Genomic DNA, 19,904 nt, shown 5'->3' on the forward strand with positions numbered 1-19,904 from the left:
CAAGTAGTCTAATCACCCCCCCTCTAGACATACTTCAATGTCCTACAGGAGGCATAGTAGGACATTACACATAGTAGTTCACAACCAAATCGAAGAGCATAGTTTAGAGTATAACACGATCATCGTCCACAAGAAAGTTGAAGTTGAAGATGACATAGCTCTATTGCGTAGAGCAAGGCCCCTTTCTCTTCTTCTTTCTCTCTTCTTCCTCTTCCTCCACCCTTTTCCTTATGAGGTGAGCCTCCTTAACCACCCTCTCCATGAATATCTTGTTCTTCCTCTCCTCTTTTTCAGCTGCGAATGCCCAAAGTTTCATGGTTCTTTCTTCAAATTCCTTTTGACGCTTCTTCTATGCCTCCTCACATTTCCTCACCAACGCTTGCTCCCTAGCCCGCATCGCACATGATGCTCTCTCTGTTTCCTTCCTCTCCTTCTCAAGCTCCTCTTCCTTCTTCTTCTTTAGTGCGGCTTCATCCTCATCTCCAAGCTTCTTCGCAGCCTTCTCCCACCATCCCGCCATCTCATGTTCGCCATCCTCCTTCATTTTTGCTTTGTTGGGTTGGGAAGCCGCCATACCTACAATGAGTGAAACATAATGGTCAGTAAAGACAATAAGAACAAATGGAAGAACATGTGCAACAAGAACATATGAAAAAGAAGAACATATGGAAAATAAGAACATATGAAACATTATAGTTAGTGAGCAACACACGGAAATGGTCCATCGAGGTATCCAAACATTCCTATATAACGACCTTGTCCTTGTCCATCACCACGACCAAGTCCACCACCAAGGCCAAGACCATCACCACGGCCAAGACCATCACCAAGGCCAAGACCATCACCACGGACAAGACCATCACCACGGCCAAGACCACCACCACGAGCTCTACCACCACCACGGCCTACACCACCTCCACGAGCTCTACCACCACCACGGCCTCTTGTAAGTCCTAGTTGCCGACCTCTTTGTTGCCTAGATCCTCTTTGGATAACACTTGGTTGGCTTGGCACTTGTTGGCTACCACTTGGTTGCCTTGGCACATGTTGGCTACCTCTTGGTTGCCTTGGCACTTGTTGGCTACCACTTGATTGGCTTCCTTGTGTAGCTCCATGTTGGCTTGTACTTGCATCATTTTTCTTGGACCTTTTCCTTGGTTTCGTACAATTTCTTTTGTTGTGGCCATGACCTTTGCACTCCCCACAACGGGAGCTCTCACAAGGCTCTTGGAATTGGTCGTTGCCCGCTTCACGGCAGCCACCATGGCCCCATCCATCCATGTCGCCTCTAAGACGCTTTGTTTGACGTCTACCCCGTTTAACAACCTTCAACTCCGGATCCGGCCATAGTTGAACCCCATGGTACTCCAGCCATTGTGATTGGTCAAGATATGGGTGAAAGCAGGGAGCCCATGTTTTCTTGACCGTCATGATTGAGAACTCCAACTCCCTCATGGTGCGTGGGTGATTGATGTCCACATTCCTAACGCGACCGGCGGTATACAAGTGTGAGCATGGAAGATGAAGCAACAATGGCCTCCCGCAAGAGCAATCACATTGTGTTAACGACACCTCGAAAGCACAACCTCCATGTTGGCGGCCATCGTTTGTGGTTCCTCCTGGCTCTTTCACTTCATACTTCCACTCTTCATTGTCATATAATATAGCTTCTTCAGAGTCCGCCTTCCGTGATTGAAATACCAACCATTCATCAACCTTGGGTGGGAACTTGTACTTGTACTTGTGCGGGTTCTCACCCGCTATCTATGCATTCGTTTCCATCGAGTACTTTAGAAAGTACGCATTCATGTTGTCAAACGTGTATTGAACTATTGCCGTCACGGGTAATCCACGTGCTCCTTTGAGCACCCTATTGAAGCATTCGGCCATATTGCTTGTCATTTGACCGTATCTCCAGCCATCTTCATCAAAAGCACGTGCCCACTTGTTCCGGTATTGAATGTGCCTATGGAGAAAGTCTTGACCCCCAGGATCAAGTTTTTTGTGTGCAAGCAATTTGTTGTACAAAGAAGTGAAGCGCTTGTCGGAGAAAGCGAGACAACAATCTTGAAGATCATCGGTCAACTCCTTAAGTGCACATGCACTATAGAAGTTCGAACAAAAGTGCCTCATGCACCATCGATGGTGCAACAGAGCATGCTCGGGAATGTCAATCTCCACCGCGTTAAGAATACCTTGATTCCGATCCGATATGACACAAATTTCCCTCTGAGTGGGTAACACCTGCGTCCTCAAAAGACGCAAAAACCACTCCCAGTTGTCATTGTTCTCCACCTCAACCAAAGCAAATGCCAATGGCAACACCCGGTTATTGGCATCACTTGCTATCGCAACCAACAAGGTGCCCTTGTATTGTCCGGTCAAGAATGTGCCATCAATGGCGATGACCGGCCTATAGTGTTCAAAAGCCCTCACGCATTGCTCGAATGCCCAAAATGCACGGCCAAATACTTGGACTTTCCTTCCTTCATGAACTATTGTTTGGTGCCCCTGAGGCTCGACCACATGAAGCATGCCCGGGTTTGTCACGGCCATGGCTAACAACAACCTAGGGATTCGGTTGTATGCTTCCTCCCAAGTACCATACAACATCTTAAATGTGGCTTGCTTCGCCTTCCATGCCTTCCCATACTTCACCTTGTAATGAAAGATGGCTTTCACAAGGTCAATGACATGTTGGACGCTCATTGTTGGAAGTGTGAATATTGAGTTGGAGAGCCTGTAAGCGATGAACTCGGATGTGAGTTGTTTGTGGTTTTGGGACACAATCTTGCCATCCACCCTTTTGCCTTGGCACATGTGAGTTGGCACACAACTCAATACGTGCCAAGTGGGACCTCCTTTCCATGGTCTTGAACGCACAATCCACAAACATATTTCATCTTGACATGCACATGCAACCGTGTAGCGCACATTAACGTCCAAGTGCACCACCTTGTGTGGACGATAATGCGTAACCGAGTAGTTGTCGAGCCACATCTTCAATTCCAAGAATGTTTCGAACTTAGACCCTTTTGCAATCCGGTTCTTGTCATCTTCCAAATCACGGTGAGAGCTTGGCCTAACCCCAATAGATATACATTGGCCACCATCTACCACGGCTTCATCTGCGAGACTAACATCCTTGAACAATTTAGTCCGATGATCACGACCAAATACCTTCTCGAAAGCTTTGGCCTCCTTCACCGTGAACCCCTCCGCATCAACTTGTTCGTCGGGACCATCGTCATCCGAGTCCGATGCATATGCATGGGAAAAAGGGATGGAATGGTCCATTGTCTCTTGCAAATGATATTTGTCGAGATCACCCACATTGTTGTCATGGAGATCAACTTCATTGTTATCATCCGCATACTCATCATTCTCCTCTTGCAAAGCTTCATGGTGGTTGCTTGTAAACGGGCTCAATGTTGGACTCACTTCTTGGGTCAAAAGAGGTTCAACAATTTCATCTCGCTTCAAGGGTGGGGGGCTACTAGCAACCAAAGGGGAAGGGGTCCGGTTCAAGTCCAAATGCAACCTTGAATCAACCTTCTTTGTTGCAAATAACTCAAGAGCCTTGCCGAGTGATTTGGCCACCGTCTCCTTGTATGCAACCCAACGTTGCCCCGAGTTGACACGCATTGTCTTCCAACGGATGTGCATTCCAAAACCGACATTATGCCTTCCTTCCAACTCAACGATATCACTAGGGTCCATCCAATTCAAATCTTTCCTAACTTGTTGCAAGAGCTCCGCATAGCTAGGACTACTATCAAACACCATGTCAAGCTCATCCGGGTCAGGTTCAATATTGCCTTTCAAGAAGGCATCTTTGTCCCCATGACGAACAAACACACATGTTCTTTCCATCCCTATAAGCATTCAAAGAACACAAGGTAACATTGCTTCCATCAGTACTAATCCAAGGATACAAACCCTAATATATATATATGAAACAACAAACCTAACCCTAACCAAAACCATAACCCTAGCCCTAAACCTAACCCTATAACCAACATAAGAACACCCATAAGAATAACCCTAACATACTAACAAAGCCTAATCATAGGAAAATGGCAAACAAACATCTCACATCTCCATGCAAATCTCTAGATCCAAACAAAACTAGGGTTTCCCCAAACTAGCAACACATGAGCACTTTGACAACATTACTTGGATCAAAAGAAGGGGATCAGAGAAGATTACCTTGAGGGAGGGTTTGACTTCGAAATCCACGGACAACTTCTTCAGATTTGCAAGTTTTGGGAGAGGATTTGAGAGGGGGAGAGAGTGGGAGAGGGGGCAAAGCTTGGGTTGGGGGTGGGAGAGTGTGTGGTGTGGGGGGAGTGGGGGAGGGGGGCCAGCTAGATAAGTCACAGTGCAGCGCCCAAACGCTAGGCGCTGCACATTAAAAGTGTGGCGCCCGGCGGCTAGGCGCTGCACAACGTGTGGCGCCTAGCACCGAGGTGTTGCACAGCTAGGTGCGGGGCCCAGGGCTGCCACGATGGACTGCCGTGCAACGCCTGCCAGCTAGGCGTTGCACCATAGGGTGTGGTGCCGGCGTCGCGGGTGCTACACAAAAGGGTCATGGGTGTGAAATAGTTTCACACCCAGTTCATTCTGTGAATTGATTTCTTTCACAGGTCAAAATAGTCAAATTTGCCGACGTTCACAAACTCATGGTCACCCGGGGCAAAATTTTGTGTTTTGACCCTTTTGTGATATAAATTCAGGATCTGACCCCAGTTGGAAAAAAATTCGGGATTTGACCCTTTTTCTTACCGCCAGGGTCCCTGGCGGTAGGGTTAGACTGGCTACCGCCAGCGATGCTGGCGGTAGTGCAGTAATCCACGCCAGCACGAGGAGACGCCCTCCGTCCCCCTCCGTCGCACCCTACCACCAGGGTACCTGGCGGTAGCCTGTCTGACCCTACTGCCAGCATCCGTGGCGGTAGGGTCCGGGCAGTTATTTCGGCAGAAACCCTGCACCCCTCCCCCTCCCCCCGTCGGCAGTTTCATCTTTTCTTCCCCAACCTTGCCCCTCTCTCCCTCTCTCATCTCCTCCACTCCCCCCCTCGGGTCTTCACCGTTTCTTCACCATTTTTGTGGATCGAGATGGCCCCAAAGAGAGAAACGTAAGCTCCTCGGATCCCTCCAATTAGTTTTTGCAAACTTGCTTTCGATTCGACGCATTATTTGCTTCAAATCCCTCATATTTTTGAACTTAGATTGGATTTTTTTGTAACCAAGATTGTTTTAGCTTGATTGTAGTTGTAGTTCTTAGTTCTTTAGTAAGTAGTGGTATTGAATATGAACTCTAATCAATAGTTCATATGTTTGTGTTAAAAAGATTATGATGTAATGCATGTGGGAGGACTTGATAGTAGTTTTATGATGCATGTTGATATGATGATATGAAGATGTTGTTTGGAGATAATACATTCAAGTTGAATGTTGGAGGATTTTTTTATGATATGATCCATGTTGATATGATGCATATTGGAGTAGTCGATTTGGTTGGAGTAAATATGATATGGTATGATTTTGCATTTGACACATCTTAATATATGTATTTTATTTATTTGGTCCAAGCAGCACTCCAACTGGGAGCTGTGCAATTTGGGCCGGAGGATCTACTTCGAGAGCAATGCGGCGGAGAGAGCCAGGATGCTGCCCCCAAGTACATCTGCGTTCGATATCATCAACTGGGGAAGGGCGGAGGCGAAAACTCTAGCGGGCAAGACAAGGTGAGACTGCTTGAACGGTCGGATGCCGACCAGCGTTCCGCCTTCGCCTGAACCGGTGGATCCGCTGCCATATCTGTCTTCACGGCCATGCCTAACATACAAGGGGGGGGGGAGGTTTATCCACCCCATAACATGTCTATTGCATATGTATGTATGTTTTAGTAGGGGTTGTCAAACTATGTGGACAAGTTTGCTATTTGCTATTTCCTACTTATGAATCTATGTGTAAACTGTTTGATATTTGCTATGTGGAACCTTTATTATTATGTGAGCTCATATTTTGCTATTTGTGAAACTATGCGAAACATGTGACAAAACAAACAATCAATAAAAATTGTAAAAACCTGAACCCACAAGACCCACCCTATAAACTTGCCTTAAGAACTTGTTGTACCTTTTGTTGGCTTTCTTTGTGAGCTCATATTTTCCTTTCTTTGTGAAACTATGTGGAGAAACTTTACAAAAGAAACAATCACTAAAAAAATATGTGAGCTCATATTTTAGGGTCTATATTGTTTTTGAAAAGAAGAAAAAATTAAAATTGAAAACCATAAAACACATGACCCTACCGCCAAGGACCCTGGCGGTAGGACGAACCTACCTACCACCAGGGCACCTCGATATTTCGTTACAGAAACTTTAGGAAGCAAAACCCCAGCCGCACCTTACTGCCACGGGTTCTGGCGGTAGGGTTAGATAGGCTACCGCCAGGGTCCCTGACGGTAGGCTACTTGTCCACGTCATCTTGGGCAAACAACGGCCGTCGCCCTCCGTCGCACCCTACCGACAGGGACCCTGGCGGTGGCCTGTCTAACCCTACCGCCAGAACCCGTGGTAGTAGCGAAAGGGTCGGATCTCAAAAAAGTTCTGAACTGCGGTCAGATCCTGAATTTGTATCGCAAAAGGGTCAAAACACAAAAATCAGCCTCACCCGGGAGGAAACACTAGCCCGCCGCCGCAGCTTTCCCCCACCTCGCCCCCCTCCTCTGCCGCTGCCCTCCTCCCGCGCGGTGTCGGTGGCGGCAGGGCCTGTTCTCTCTTCCTCTCGCATCGGATAGGGCAACGCGGGATGCCAAATCCGGCGAAGGCTCACGCGGCGATTGGGTGCACGCCAGCGTCGACCGCGAGCTGGGGGCGGCTTGGGATGGAGGAGTGGTGCCGATGGTGGTCCAGGCGGAGGTTGTGGCTCGATGCGTTCCTTCCATTTGGATCTGACCTCTACAGGGGCGGCGGCTCGGCTCGCCGTGGCCGCGGCTGGAGGCCGGAGGTGGCTGATACGTCCATTTTGCATCAGGCTTTTATATCAATATTTATCGCATTACGGGCTGTTATTACACATTATATCTCAATACTTATGGCTATTCTCTCTTATTTTACAAGGTTTACCATGAAGAGGGGGAATGCTGGCAGCTGGAATTCTGGCTGGAAAAGGAGCAAACATTGGAAACCTATTCTCCACAACTCCAAAAATCCTGAAACTCCAGGGAACTTATTTTTGGAATTCATAGGCATTATTGAGCGAAAGAAACACCTCAGGGTGCCCACACCCTGGCCAAGAGGGTGGGGGCGCGCCCACCCCTACTGGGCGCGCTCCCTGTCTCCTAGGCCCCCTGGTGGCCCTCCGGTGTCCATCTTCTGCTATATGAAGGCTTTTACCCTGGCAAAAAAAAATCATGGGCAAGCTTACGGGATGAAACTCCGCTGCCACGAGGCGGAACATTAACGGAACCAATCTAGAGCTCCGGAAGAGCTGTTCTGCCGGGGAAACTTCCCTCCGGGAGGGGGAAATCATCCCCTCTTATCGGGAAGGGCCCAATCTCCATCAACATCTTCACCATCACCATCTCCTCTCAAAACCCTAGTTCATCTCTTGTGTCCAATCTTGTATCCAAACCACAAATTGGTACCTGTGGGTTGCTAGTAGTGTTGATTACTCCTTGTAGTTGATGCTAATTGGTTTGGTGGAAGATCATATGTTCAGATCCTTAATGCATATTATAACTCCTATGATTATGAACATGAATATGCTTTGTGAGTAGTTGCGTTTGTTCCTGAGGACATGGGTGAAGTCTTGCTATTAGTAGTCATTTGAATTTGGTATTCGTTCAATATTTTGATGAGATGTATGTTGTCTCTCCTCTAGTGGTGTTATGTGAATGTCGACTACATGACACTTCACCATTATTTGGACCTAGAGGAAGGCATTGAGAAGTAATAAGTAGATGATGGGTTGCTAGAGTGATAGAATCTTAAACCCTAGTTTATGCGTTGCTTCGTAAGGGGCTGATTTGGATCCACTAGTTTCATGCTATGATTAGGTTTACCTTAATACTTCTTTTGTAGTTGCAGATACTTGCAATAGGGGTTAATCATAAGTGGGATGCTTCTCCAAGTAAGGGCATTACCCAAGCACCGGTCCACCCACATATCAAATTATGAAAGTACCGAACGCGAATCATATGAGCGTGATGAAAACTAGCTTGACGATAATTCCCATGTGTCCTCGGGAGCACTTTTCTCATTATAAGAAATTGTCCAGGCTTATCCTTTGCTACAAAAAGGATTGGGCCACCTTGCTGCACTTTATTTACTTTCATTGCTTGTTACTCGTTACAATTTATCTTATCACAAAACTATCTATTACCTACAATTTCAGTGCTTGCAGAGAAAACCTTACTAAAAACCGCTTATCATTTCCTTTTGCTCCTCGTTGGGTTCGACACTCTTACTTATCGAAAGGACTATGATAGATCCCCTATACTTGTGGGTCATCAAGACTCTTTTCTGGCGCCGTTGCCGGGGAGTGTAGCGCTTTTGGTGAGTGGAACTTGGTAAGGGAACATTTATATAGTGTGCTGAAATTTTCTGTTACTTGTCACTATGGAGACTAATCCTTTGAGGGGCCTGTTCGGGGTATCTTCACCCCGACTAGAAGAGCAAAGAGTTGCTCCTCAACCTACTAAACTTATTGAAAATATTTACTTTGAGATTCCTTCGGGTATGATAAAGAAACTGCTACCTAATCCATTTGGAGGAGATGGAACATTGGATCCCAATTTACACCTTATCTTTGTGGATGAAGTTTGTGGATTATTTAAGCTTGCAGGTATTCCCGATGATGTTGTCAAAAGGAGGGTCTTCCCTTTATCTTTGAAGGGAGATGCATTGACATGGTATAGGCTATGTGATGATACGAGATCTTGGAATTATAAGAGATTGAAGTTGAAATTTCACCAGAAGTTCTATCCTATGCATCTTGTTCATCGTGATCGTAATTACATATATAATTTCAGGCCTCGCGAAGGAGAAAGCATCGCTCAAGCTTGGGGGAGGCTTAAGTCAATGTTATATTCATGCCCCAATCATGAGCTCTCCAGAGAAATGATTATTCAAATTTTTTATGCTCGGCTTTCTCTCAATGATCGCAACATGCTCGATAGTTCCTGTGCTGGTTCTTATATGCTAAAGACTGTTGAATTCAAATGGGGCTTATTGGGAAGAATTAAACGCAACTCTAAAGATTGGGGTTCTGACGATGGTAAGGAGTCAGGTATGACACCTAAGTTTGATTGTGTTAAATCTTTTATGGATACCGATGCTTTTCGTGGATTTAGCGCTAAATATGGACTTGACTGTGAGATAGTAGCTTCTTTCTGTGAATCTTTTGCTACTCACGTTGATCTCCCTAAGGAGAAGTGGTTTAAATATAATCCTCCCATTGAAGTAAAAGTAGTTGCACCTATTACAGTTGAAGAAAAGACTGTCACTTATAGTGATCCTATTGTTCCTACTACTTATGTTGAGAAACCTCCTTTTCCTGTTAGGATAAAGGATCATGCTAAAACTTCGACTGTTGTTCATAAGAGTAATACTAGGACTTATACACCTCCTAAGAAAATCAAAGTTTAACATAGTATTCCTATGGTTAAAGATCTCTTGGATGCTGATTTAAATGGGCAGGTTATTTATTTCTGTGGTGAGACTACTAATATTTTTAGACCAGATAATAAGATACATAGACCCGTGGTAGGCATGCCTATTATTTCTGTTAAAATAGGATATCATTGTTATCATGGCCTATGTGATATGGGTGCTAGTGCTAGTGCAATACCCTATGACTTATATAAAGAAATTATGCATGACATTGCACCTGTTGAATTAGAAGGTATTGATGTCACTATCAAACTTGCCAATAGAGATACTATTTCACCAATTGGGATTGTTAGAGATGTTGAAGTCTTGTGTGGGAAGGTTAAATACCCTGCTGATTTTCTTGTTCTTAGTTCCCCACAAGATGACTTTTGTCCCATTATTTTTGGTAGACCCTTCTTAAATACAGTTAATGCTAGGATTGATTGTGAAAAGAATACTGTTACCATTGGCTTAGAGGGTATGTCTCATGAGTTTAATTTTGCTAAGTATCGTAGACAACCTCGTGATAGAGAATCACCTAGTAAGGATGAGATTATTGGTCTTGCTTCCATTGCTGTGTCTCCTACTGATCCATTAGAACAATATTTGCTAGACCATGAAAATGATATGTTTATGAAGGAAAGAAGGGAAATAGATGAAGTGTTCCTTAAACAGGAACCTATGCTGAAACACAACCTTCCCGTTGAAATTCTAGGGGATACCCCTCCACCCAAGGGTGATCCCATTTTTAAACTCAAACCCTTACCTGATAATCTTAAGTATGCTTATCTTGATGAAAAGAAAATATATCCTGTTATTATTAGTGCTAACCTTTCAGAGCAAGAAGAAGAAAGATTATTGAAAACTCTGAAGAAGCACCGCGCTGCTATCGGATATACTCTGGATGATCTTAAGGGCATTAGTCCCACGTTATGCCAACACAAAATTAATTTGGAGGACGGTGCCAAACCAGTTAGAGATCCTCAACGACGATTGAATCCCAAGATGAAAGAAGTGGTAAGAAAGGAGATACTAAAGCTCCTAGAGGCATGTATAATTTATCCTGTTGCTGATAGTGATTGGGTAAGCCCTGTCCATTGTGTTCCTAAAAAGGGAGGTATTACTGTTGTTTCTAATGATAAAGATGAATTGATCCCGCAAAGAATTATTACAGGTTATAGGATGGTAATTGATTTCCATAAATTAAATAAAGCTACTAAGAAAGATCATTACCCTTTACCCTTTATTGATCAAATGCTAGAAAGACTATCCAAACACACACATTTCTGCTTTCTAGATGGTTATTCTGGTTTCTCTCAAATACCTGTGTCAGCTAAGGATCAATCGAAAACTACTTTTACTTGCCCTTTTGGTACCTTTGCTTATAGACGTATGCCGTTTGGTTTATGTAATGCACCTGCTACCTTTCAAAGATGTATGATGGTTATATTCTCTGACTTTTGTGAAAAGATTTGCGAGGTATTCATGGATGATTTCTCCGTTTATGGATCCTCTTTTGATGATTGCTTGAGCAACCTTGATCGAGTTTTGCAGAGATGCGAAGACACTAGTCTCGTCTTGAATTGGGAAAAGTGTCACCTTATGGTTAATGAAGGCATTGTCTTGGGGCACAAGATCTCCGAGAGAGGTATTGAAGTTGATAAAGCTAAAGTTGATGCTATTGAGAAGATGCCATGTCCAAAGGACATAAAAGGTATTAGAAGTTTCCTTGGTCATGCCGATTTCTATAGAAGGTTCATTAAGGACTTTTCTAAAATCTCTAGGCCTCTGACTAATTTATTGCAAAAAGGTATTCCTTTTGTCTTTGATGATGATTGTGTAGAAGCATTTGAAATACTTAAGAAAGCTTTGATCACTGCACCTATTGTTCAGCCACCTGATTGGAATTTACCCTTTGAAATTATGTGTGATGCCAGTGATTATGCTGTAGGTGCTGTTCTAGGGCAAAGAGTTGATAAGAAATTGAATGTTATCCAGTATGCTAGTAAGACTCTTGATACTGCCCAGAGAAATTATGCTACCACTGAAAAAGAATTCTTAGCAGTTGTGTTTGCATGTGATAAGTTTAGACCTTATATTGTTGATTCCAAAGTTATTATTCACACTGATCATGCTGCTATTAAATATCTTATGGAAAAGAAAGATGCTAAGCCTAGACTCATTAGATGGGTCCTCTTGCTCCAAGAATTTGATTTGCATATTATTGATAGAAAGGGAGCTGAGAACCCCGTTGCAGGCAACTTGTCTTGATGACCCACTTCCTATTGATGATAGCTTTCCTGAACAATTAGCAGTCGTTAATGCTTCTCGTACTGCTCCTTGGTATGCTGATTATGCTAATTACATTGTTGCTAAATTTATACCACCTAGTTTCACATATCAGCAAAAGAAAAAGTTCTTTTATGATTTAAGACATTACTTCTGGGATGGCCCACACCTTTATAAAGGAGTAGATGGTGTTATTAGACATTGTGTACCTGAGCATGAACAGGAACAAATCCTACGCAAGTGTCACTCTGAATCCTATGGAGGACACCACGCTGGAGATACAACTGCACACAAGGTACTGCAATCTAGTTTTTATTGGCCTACTCTCTTCAAAGATGCTCGTGAGTTTGTCTTATCTTGTGATGAATGTCAAAGAATTGGTAATATTAGTAGACGTCAAGAAATGCCTATGAATTATTCTCTTGTTATTGAACCGTTTGATGTTTGGGGCTTTGATTATATGGGACCTTTTCCCGCCTCTAATGGCTATACACATATTTTAGTTGCTGTTGATTATGTTACTAAGTGGGTAGAAGCTATTCCAACTAGTAGTGCTGATCATAACACTTCTATTAAAATGCTTAAAGAAGTTATTTTTCCGAGATTGGAGTCCCTAGATATCTTATGACTGATGGTGGTTCACATTTTATTCATGGTGCTTTCCGTAAGATGCTTGCTAAGTATGATGTTAATCATAGAATCGCATCTCCTTATCATTCGCAGTCTAGTGGTCAAGTAGAGTTGCGCAATAGAGAGCTCAAATTAATTTTGCAAAAGACAGTCAATAGATCTAGAAAGAATTGGTCCAAAAAATTTGATGATGCATTATGGGCCTATAGAACTGCATACAAAAATCCTATGGGTATGTTTCCGTATAAGATGGTTTACGGAAAAGCTTGTCATTTACCTCTAGAACTTGAACATAAAGCATATTGGGCTATTAAAGAGCTCAACTATGACTTCAAACTTGCCGGTGAGAAGAGGTTATTTGATATTAGCTCACTTGATGAATGGAGAACCCAAGCCTATGAGAATGCCAAGCTATTCAAAGAAAAATTTGAACACTGGCATGATAAAAGGATACAAAAGCGTGAGTTTAACGTAGGTGATTATGTGTTATTATTCAACTCTTGTTTAAGATTTTTTGCAGGAAAACTTCTCTCTAAATGGGAAGGTCCTTACGTTATCAAGGAGGTCTATCGTTCCGGTGCCATAAAAATCAACAACTTCGAAGGCACAAGTCCGAGGGTGGTGAACGGTCAAAGAATTAAACATTATATTTCAGGTAATCCTATCAATGTTGAAACTAATATTATTGAAACCGTAACCCCAGAGGAATACATAAGGGACACTTTCCAGAACGTTCCAGACTCCGAAAAGGAATAGGTATGTTGTACGGTAAGTAAACCGACTCCAAAACCATTCTAATGGCAATTTTTATCAGTTTTGGAATATTTATGAATTTTAGGAAGAAGGAAGTAGTCCGGGAAGGACACGAGGCCTCCACGAGGGTGGAGGGCGCGCCCCCTGTCTCGTGGCCACCTCGTGTGCCTCCCGGACTCCATTTTCTTGCAAGTTACATATTTTGGTCGGTCAAAATTCATTATATAAATTCCCGAATGTTTTGACCACCGTATCACGCAAATATCCTCTGTTTTCATTTCAAGCTGTTTCTGTTGCAGATCTAGAGCACCATGACGTCGCCCTCCTTCAACAATGAAGACAAGGATGCTTGGCTATTGAAGATAGAGCTGAAAAGAGAAGAACCGGAAGGCATCAACAAGGAGGAAGGGATCACGAAGGCCACGGAGGTTCAAGCTCCGGCGGTGAAAGAAGAAGACATCCCTCAACCCTTACCTAACCTCTTTACTCCAACTGAGATTGAAGCTTTCAGGATGATTGAGTTAGCCCGCACACAGAATAAGTATCTCACACAGGAGAATCTTTTGTTGAAGGATCATATCGCCGGATTCAAGGGCATCATCCGCAAGTTGGAGGAGCTTTTATGCTCGATGTGCAATTATCCACCATCATTATCACCACCTCCATCACCTCTGAGGACATAATCACATGGGTATGGGCACTCCCCTTGGCAACTGCCAAGCTTGGGGGAGGTGCCCCGGTATCGTATCACCATCACACTCCTATCTTTACCGTTTTATTTAGTTTGATCCTTTTAGTAGTATCTTGATCTAGTAGATTGAAGTTTTAGTATCAAGTAGTTTTGAGTTTTGCTTTGTGATCTCTTTATGTAATAGACTCTACAAGATATCTATAATAAAGATTAGTGTTGAGTCGAGGGCTTTGCTTTTGCTATGATCTTGAGAACGTAGAAAGAATAAAAGAATGAAAGAGTTCGTAATGATCTTACGGATAGTAATAACTTCACACATAGAAAGTATGAGGCATAAAGGTTGTTGAGAGTTGGCAAACGTAGTTTTGGTCATCGTTGCAATTAATAGGAAGTAATAAGGAAAGAGAGGTTTCACATACAAATATATTATCTTGGACATCTTTTATGATTGTGAATCACTCATTAAGTATGACATGCTAAAAGAGTTGATGCTGGAAAAGGAAGACAACTTAATGGTTTATGTTTTCTCACATCTTAGTTCAAGTATATTTTCATTGACCTTCCAAACATGTTGAGCTTGCCTTTCCCCCTCATGCTAGCCAAATTCCTTGCACCAAGTAGAAATACTACTTGTGCTTCCAAATATCCTTAAACCCAATTTTTTTGACTATTTACTGCAAGGCAATAGCCTCACAGTCCTTTATTAAATAAACAAAAGAGTATTAGTTACAACTGTACAAACTTACAAGAATGGAGGAAAGAAAACTTACAAAGGTAATCTATGCAAGGTCAGCTATCCAAGAAAGAAAACTATCCTTATATTTACATTTAATCCTATGAGACAGAAGAGAGATGTCATGTATGAAGTTCCTCCTCCAAGCTCTAAAAGAAGGTTGCTCATTCCTGAAAATTTTGCCATTCCTTTGTATCCAAATATTCCAAGTGGCAGTGAAAACCACCTATGAGAAGAAAGGGTGTCCAAAATCCTTCCTAGCTGCTTGAGCCATATCATATGTGGTTTGGTTTGGTTGCACGGTCCAAGAAATCCCAAGATAGTTCCAAACCCTTTAACTATAGTTGCAAGCAAAGAAAAGATGAGCCCGATCCTCATGTTGAGCAAGATTGCAAAGCACACAGGTATCATCCTAAATGATCCATTTCCTTTGTTGCATCATATCTCTGGTGTTCAAATGATCCATTAACAGAAGCCAACCAAAAACTTTTATCTTTAGCGTGCATGCACTTCGCACTTGAACATATGATCTACCATCAGATGTGAGAAGCAAAAATCATAGTATATCTTTGCCATGTAATCACCATCTTTGGAAGGCCACTTCCAAACGTCCTTAGACTCACCATTCAAACTGATCGAAGGTAGGAGGGCTTGTAATTGTATAAGCTCAGAAAAAGCCTCCTGCGATAGAGGCAGATGAAAGTGATCCAAGATGTCAGACTGCAGCATGAACTCTTTTACTGTGATTGCATTGTCCACAGCAAAGGAGTGAAGCCATGGGAAAGAGTCCTGCAATAAGACATCATGATTTCCCAGATGCCAACGATCAAGCCAAAATAGAACAGTATCACCAGCATGAACTTGAGGAACCGCTAGGCTGGAGAATTTTGGAAATAACCGCATAATATCACGCCACCAAAAGGAACCACAGACTCTGGTACTTTGGGGTGGTGATGATGCATAATAGGTGTCCCAGATTAGGGATACCCAAGGCACGTCCATTTTGTTGAAAAACTTGAAAAGATGCTTAATAAGCAAAGCTTCATTTTGGATTGTCAAGTTAAGGATACCCAAACCTCCAAAATCCTTAGGATGACAGACAAGATCCCAAGTAGCCAAAGATTGACGTGGGTTATCCGTGTTACCCCTCCATAGGCACTGCCTCATGATTCTCTCTAGCTGCTGAATAATGCCCTTTGGTAGAGATAAAGTGCACAGAAAATATATTGGCATGGAGCATAGCACTGACTGAACAAGTTGCAGCCGGCATCCTTGGTTAAGTAAGCATGAAGAGGCAGATAAATGGTGCTCGATGCGATCCAGCAGAGGCATCAGCTCATAGATAGAGGGCCTAGAAGTTCCCATGGGCAAACCAAGGTATGTGAAAGGCATCGTGCCGACGTCACAACCTAGCAAAAAGGCCACTCTAGTACCTTCTTCATCACTCATGTTCATGGGAATGAGTGAAGATTTGCTAAAATTGACTCGCAAACCCGTTAACTCCGCGAAAGTGACAAGCATTTCCTTAAAAGCAATGAGCTGATCATCAACCACAGGCAGTACAATTAAAGTGTCATCAGCGTATTGTACGATAGGGTAATCATTGGAGTTTGTAGGTATTGGCAGGGTAAGGATGTTTCTAGCGCACATCTAATTGACAACAGACTGCAACAAATCCAGTGCTATCCCAAAGATCAACGGAGAAAGAGGGTCACCTTGGCGCAGTCCCGTTCTACAAACAGAATGTTTCCCTGGCACACCGTTGAGAATCACCGAAGAAGATCCCGTTGACAAAATAGAATTGATCCATGCAGTCCACCTGGAGTCAAAACCTTTGCATTTCAAATTTTTTAGAATTAGATCATGCTCAATTGTATCAAAGGCTTTAGTGAAATCCAGCTTGAGAGGAACGATGGGACGCTTGGAGGCTTTGCATTGACGTATATACTCGAAACACCAGGCTAAGCAGTCTTGGATGGAACGACACCGAAGAAAACCATATTGGTTACGGTGAATGCATCGCAGAATCACTTTCTGAAGGTGGTTACCAAGCAGCTTAGTCAAGAATTTCGAGCATGTGTTGGTTAAAGATATTGGACAGAAGTCACCGACAACCTCAGGACTTAGCTTCTTTGGTATAAGAGTAATTAATGAGGTATTTAAACACTCCAAATTACATTTGCCCTCATAGAACTCCTTGACAAGTTGCATGAAATCCTCCTTTAGGATTGACCAACACCTCTTTAAAAACAGCCCAGAAAATCCATCGGGACCGGGGGCACGGTCAGGTGGCATGTTCTTAATGACAGCGTCAACCTCCGAATCAGTGAAGGGCTGAGACATATCCTGAAGACCATCAATTCTTGCAATTAATATGTCCAAATCAAAACCCATGTAGATTCCTTTTGCATTACCCATTCTTTGGTTGAAATCTGACCAAAACATGCTGGCAAGCTGTTGGTGATCCGAAACCACATCACCACTAGAATTCCTAAGTGATGAGATAGTGTTTCTCCTATACCTTTCCGTGGCCATTGCATGAATTTTTTTGAAGTTTTCCTCGCCAACCTTAATGTTACGTATGGTACAACGCTGCTTCCAATAAACATACTGCCAATGAAGAATATCTTCCAAATGAAATTTCACAATCCTCCTGAAATTAAACTCAGGCCTTGATAAATTCCTGATCTCCTCCAGCCCATCAAAATAAAGAATGAGCTTGTTGCAGTCAGCAATTAATGCCTTAATTGTTGAGAAATTCATGTGCCATTTCTTGAGCGCAAACCTCAGTGCTTAGAATTTAGAGGAGATATTAAGGGCAGCCGATTTTCTTGCCACAAGTTTTTTCCAAACATGTTCCACACAGTCAAAGAAACCAGGCAAATCAATCCAATAACTCTCAAAGCGAATTTTTTTTTCTTTAGGAATGACAGTAGCGATCGACACTACGCATGGGACATGATCAGAAGCCGTGCGTGCCAGAGGTAAAACAAGCGTGTTAGGATGATGAATGGTCCATGCAACATAAGTGAAAAACCAGTCGATCTGTTTGAGCAACGGATTAGATTGCATATTTGACCAAGTAAACTGGCGGCCCTTAATTGGTAGATCAATTAGACCTAGGTGCCCAATAACTTCATTAAACAGAAAAATATCACTAACATTACCCCCAGGCAGGTTTTTGTTCTCCAACGAACGCATCAAATTGAAATCCCCCAATAACAACCAATTATCATCACAATTAATATCAAGATTATATAACCATTGCACGAAATCATCCCGAGTCGGGCCCTGGCAAGGACCATAAACTGACACAAGAGTCCATATTGCAGAAGTATGCTTGGATTGGAACTCAATAATGATACCAAGATGCCTTGCTTCAATTAACATTCCTTCAATGAAGGAAGAATTCCAGATAACAATCATGCCAGCTGAAGCATCGTCTGAAGGTACATAGGAAAAATTATCGAAATGACGTGGACATAATTTCTTAATGAACCTATGGTCAATGTGCATGCATTTCGTTTCTTGCAGACAGACAACCGAGCAACCACTTTCATCAATCTTCTGCTTGACTGCTAATTGTCGTGCTTCAGAATTAAGACCACGCACATTCCAACATAACACCTTCCAATCTTTAAATCCTGTCTGATTCATTACAAACCAAAATAGATAGCAGTAGCAAAAGTAGATCATGCAATGACTGACACTGACCCACTATACAGGAAGGAGATATCCTAAACAGGCAACAGAGTAATAGATAGATGGCGTTTAAATAGGTACGCCATAAACCATTATGCCATCCAGGGAAGCTAAGCATCAGAATCCTTGCTGCTGGTGGAAGCAGAAGGATCAGCCTCAAGCTTGTCCTTGGAGATCTTCTCAGCCGCAATTCGAAGGCGTGTTCCAATACGCTGAAGATCAGAAATTCGCGTTGGCGGGGGCACAGACATTCCCTCCTCCGGCTTGGCTGAGCTTGTACGACGCTTCTTGAAGGAGGACTGAATCTTGCCTTGCTTGCTGACTGGGCTTGTAGGTTTATGATATCCATCCCGTAGAGCACTTAGTCGTGCACTGCGGCACACCTCAGAGTCAACCACAATCTTAGCAACCTTAGCAGCTTTTGGCTTACGGCCACGTTTGGTACTGACCTCGGGCATTGTAGAGAATTCAAAGGATTCATTGACAGGCTCAGAGAGGTCATCTAAGCCATCAAAGCATAAGGCCCGAGCAACCAGCCTCTTAACTAGTGCAATCTGACGAGGAACACATGGAGTCGGATCAGGTGCAGGCAACAGAGAGAAGATGACATCTTTCCCATCGAAGCAGATATCCCAGGTGCTCTTAGACTGAAGCAGAGAGCACAGATTAGTCTTGAAGACATACTTTGGAATCTCAGCAGAAAAAATAGCTGGCATGAACTTGCAGAACGAGCGTTGCCACTGCATCTCTGGCGGGATCACTGGGCCATAAACAGTGAGGACTTGCCCAACATGAAGAGGAGGCTGCATTGGGGCACCAGGATGCTACAATATCGCTAAGTTCTCCACAGGTTGCTGATCATTAACAGAATCATTGGACACCTCCAGAACAATAGATTCCTGCGACTCATTCCCATCCACATGGTTTTCCTCAACAATCTCGTGCTGCACATTTAGATTATCCTGGTTAACCTCGTGTTGATGTGGCTCATGCTCCGGAGGAGGAGGTGGCAGCTCATCCCAACCGATCTCAGGAAACTTAGGCATAACCCAATTATGGTTATTAAACTGCAGATGCCTAGGGAGTGGATGAGGGTTACCATCAAAGGGCACCGGGTCTTCGTCCGGAGGCAAGATATCGGCAAAGTCAGCAGAGAAGATATAAATCGGAGCAGACCATGAAATGCGAGTACCACCAAAATCAGCAAACTCCCGATATACCACATCACGCGGCACCAATGTCGTTGCCGGAAAAGAGACGTACGCCAGCGTACGAACAAGTAAAGGATCATCCTGATGCCAATGGTGGAAGCGGCCAAAGGTACTGATAGCATCTGCAATAATCCAGAGGGATCCCAACAATCATAACCCAACCCCTACGAAAACCCTGAACAGCTCTGAAGTTGATTCCTTCGTCGTGCGGCACAAATCTAACAAATCTGTCAA

At 43.4% G+C, this 19,904-nt stretch overlaps 1 pseudogene; it reads right to left on the reverse strand.

Annotated features, from left to right (window-relative positions):
• Nucleotides 1-17,175, reverse strand: part of LOC119320865 — a 144,034-nt pseudogene extending 126,859 nt beyond the window's left edge.
• Nucleotides 17,176-19,904: the final 2,729 nt, after the last annotated feature.

Source organism: Triticum dicoccoides, chromosome 6B (genome assembly GCF_002162155.2).
Source record: "Triticum dicoccoides isolate Atlit2015 ecotype Zavitan chromosome 6B, WEW_v2.0, whole genome shotgun sequence".
NCBI classification, from domain to species: Eukaryota; Viridiplantae; Streptophyta; class Magnoliopsida; order Poales; family Poaceae; genus Triticum; species Triticum dicoccoides.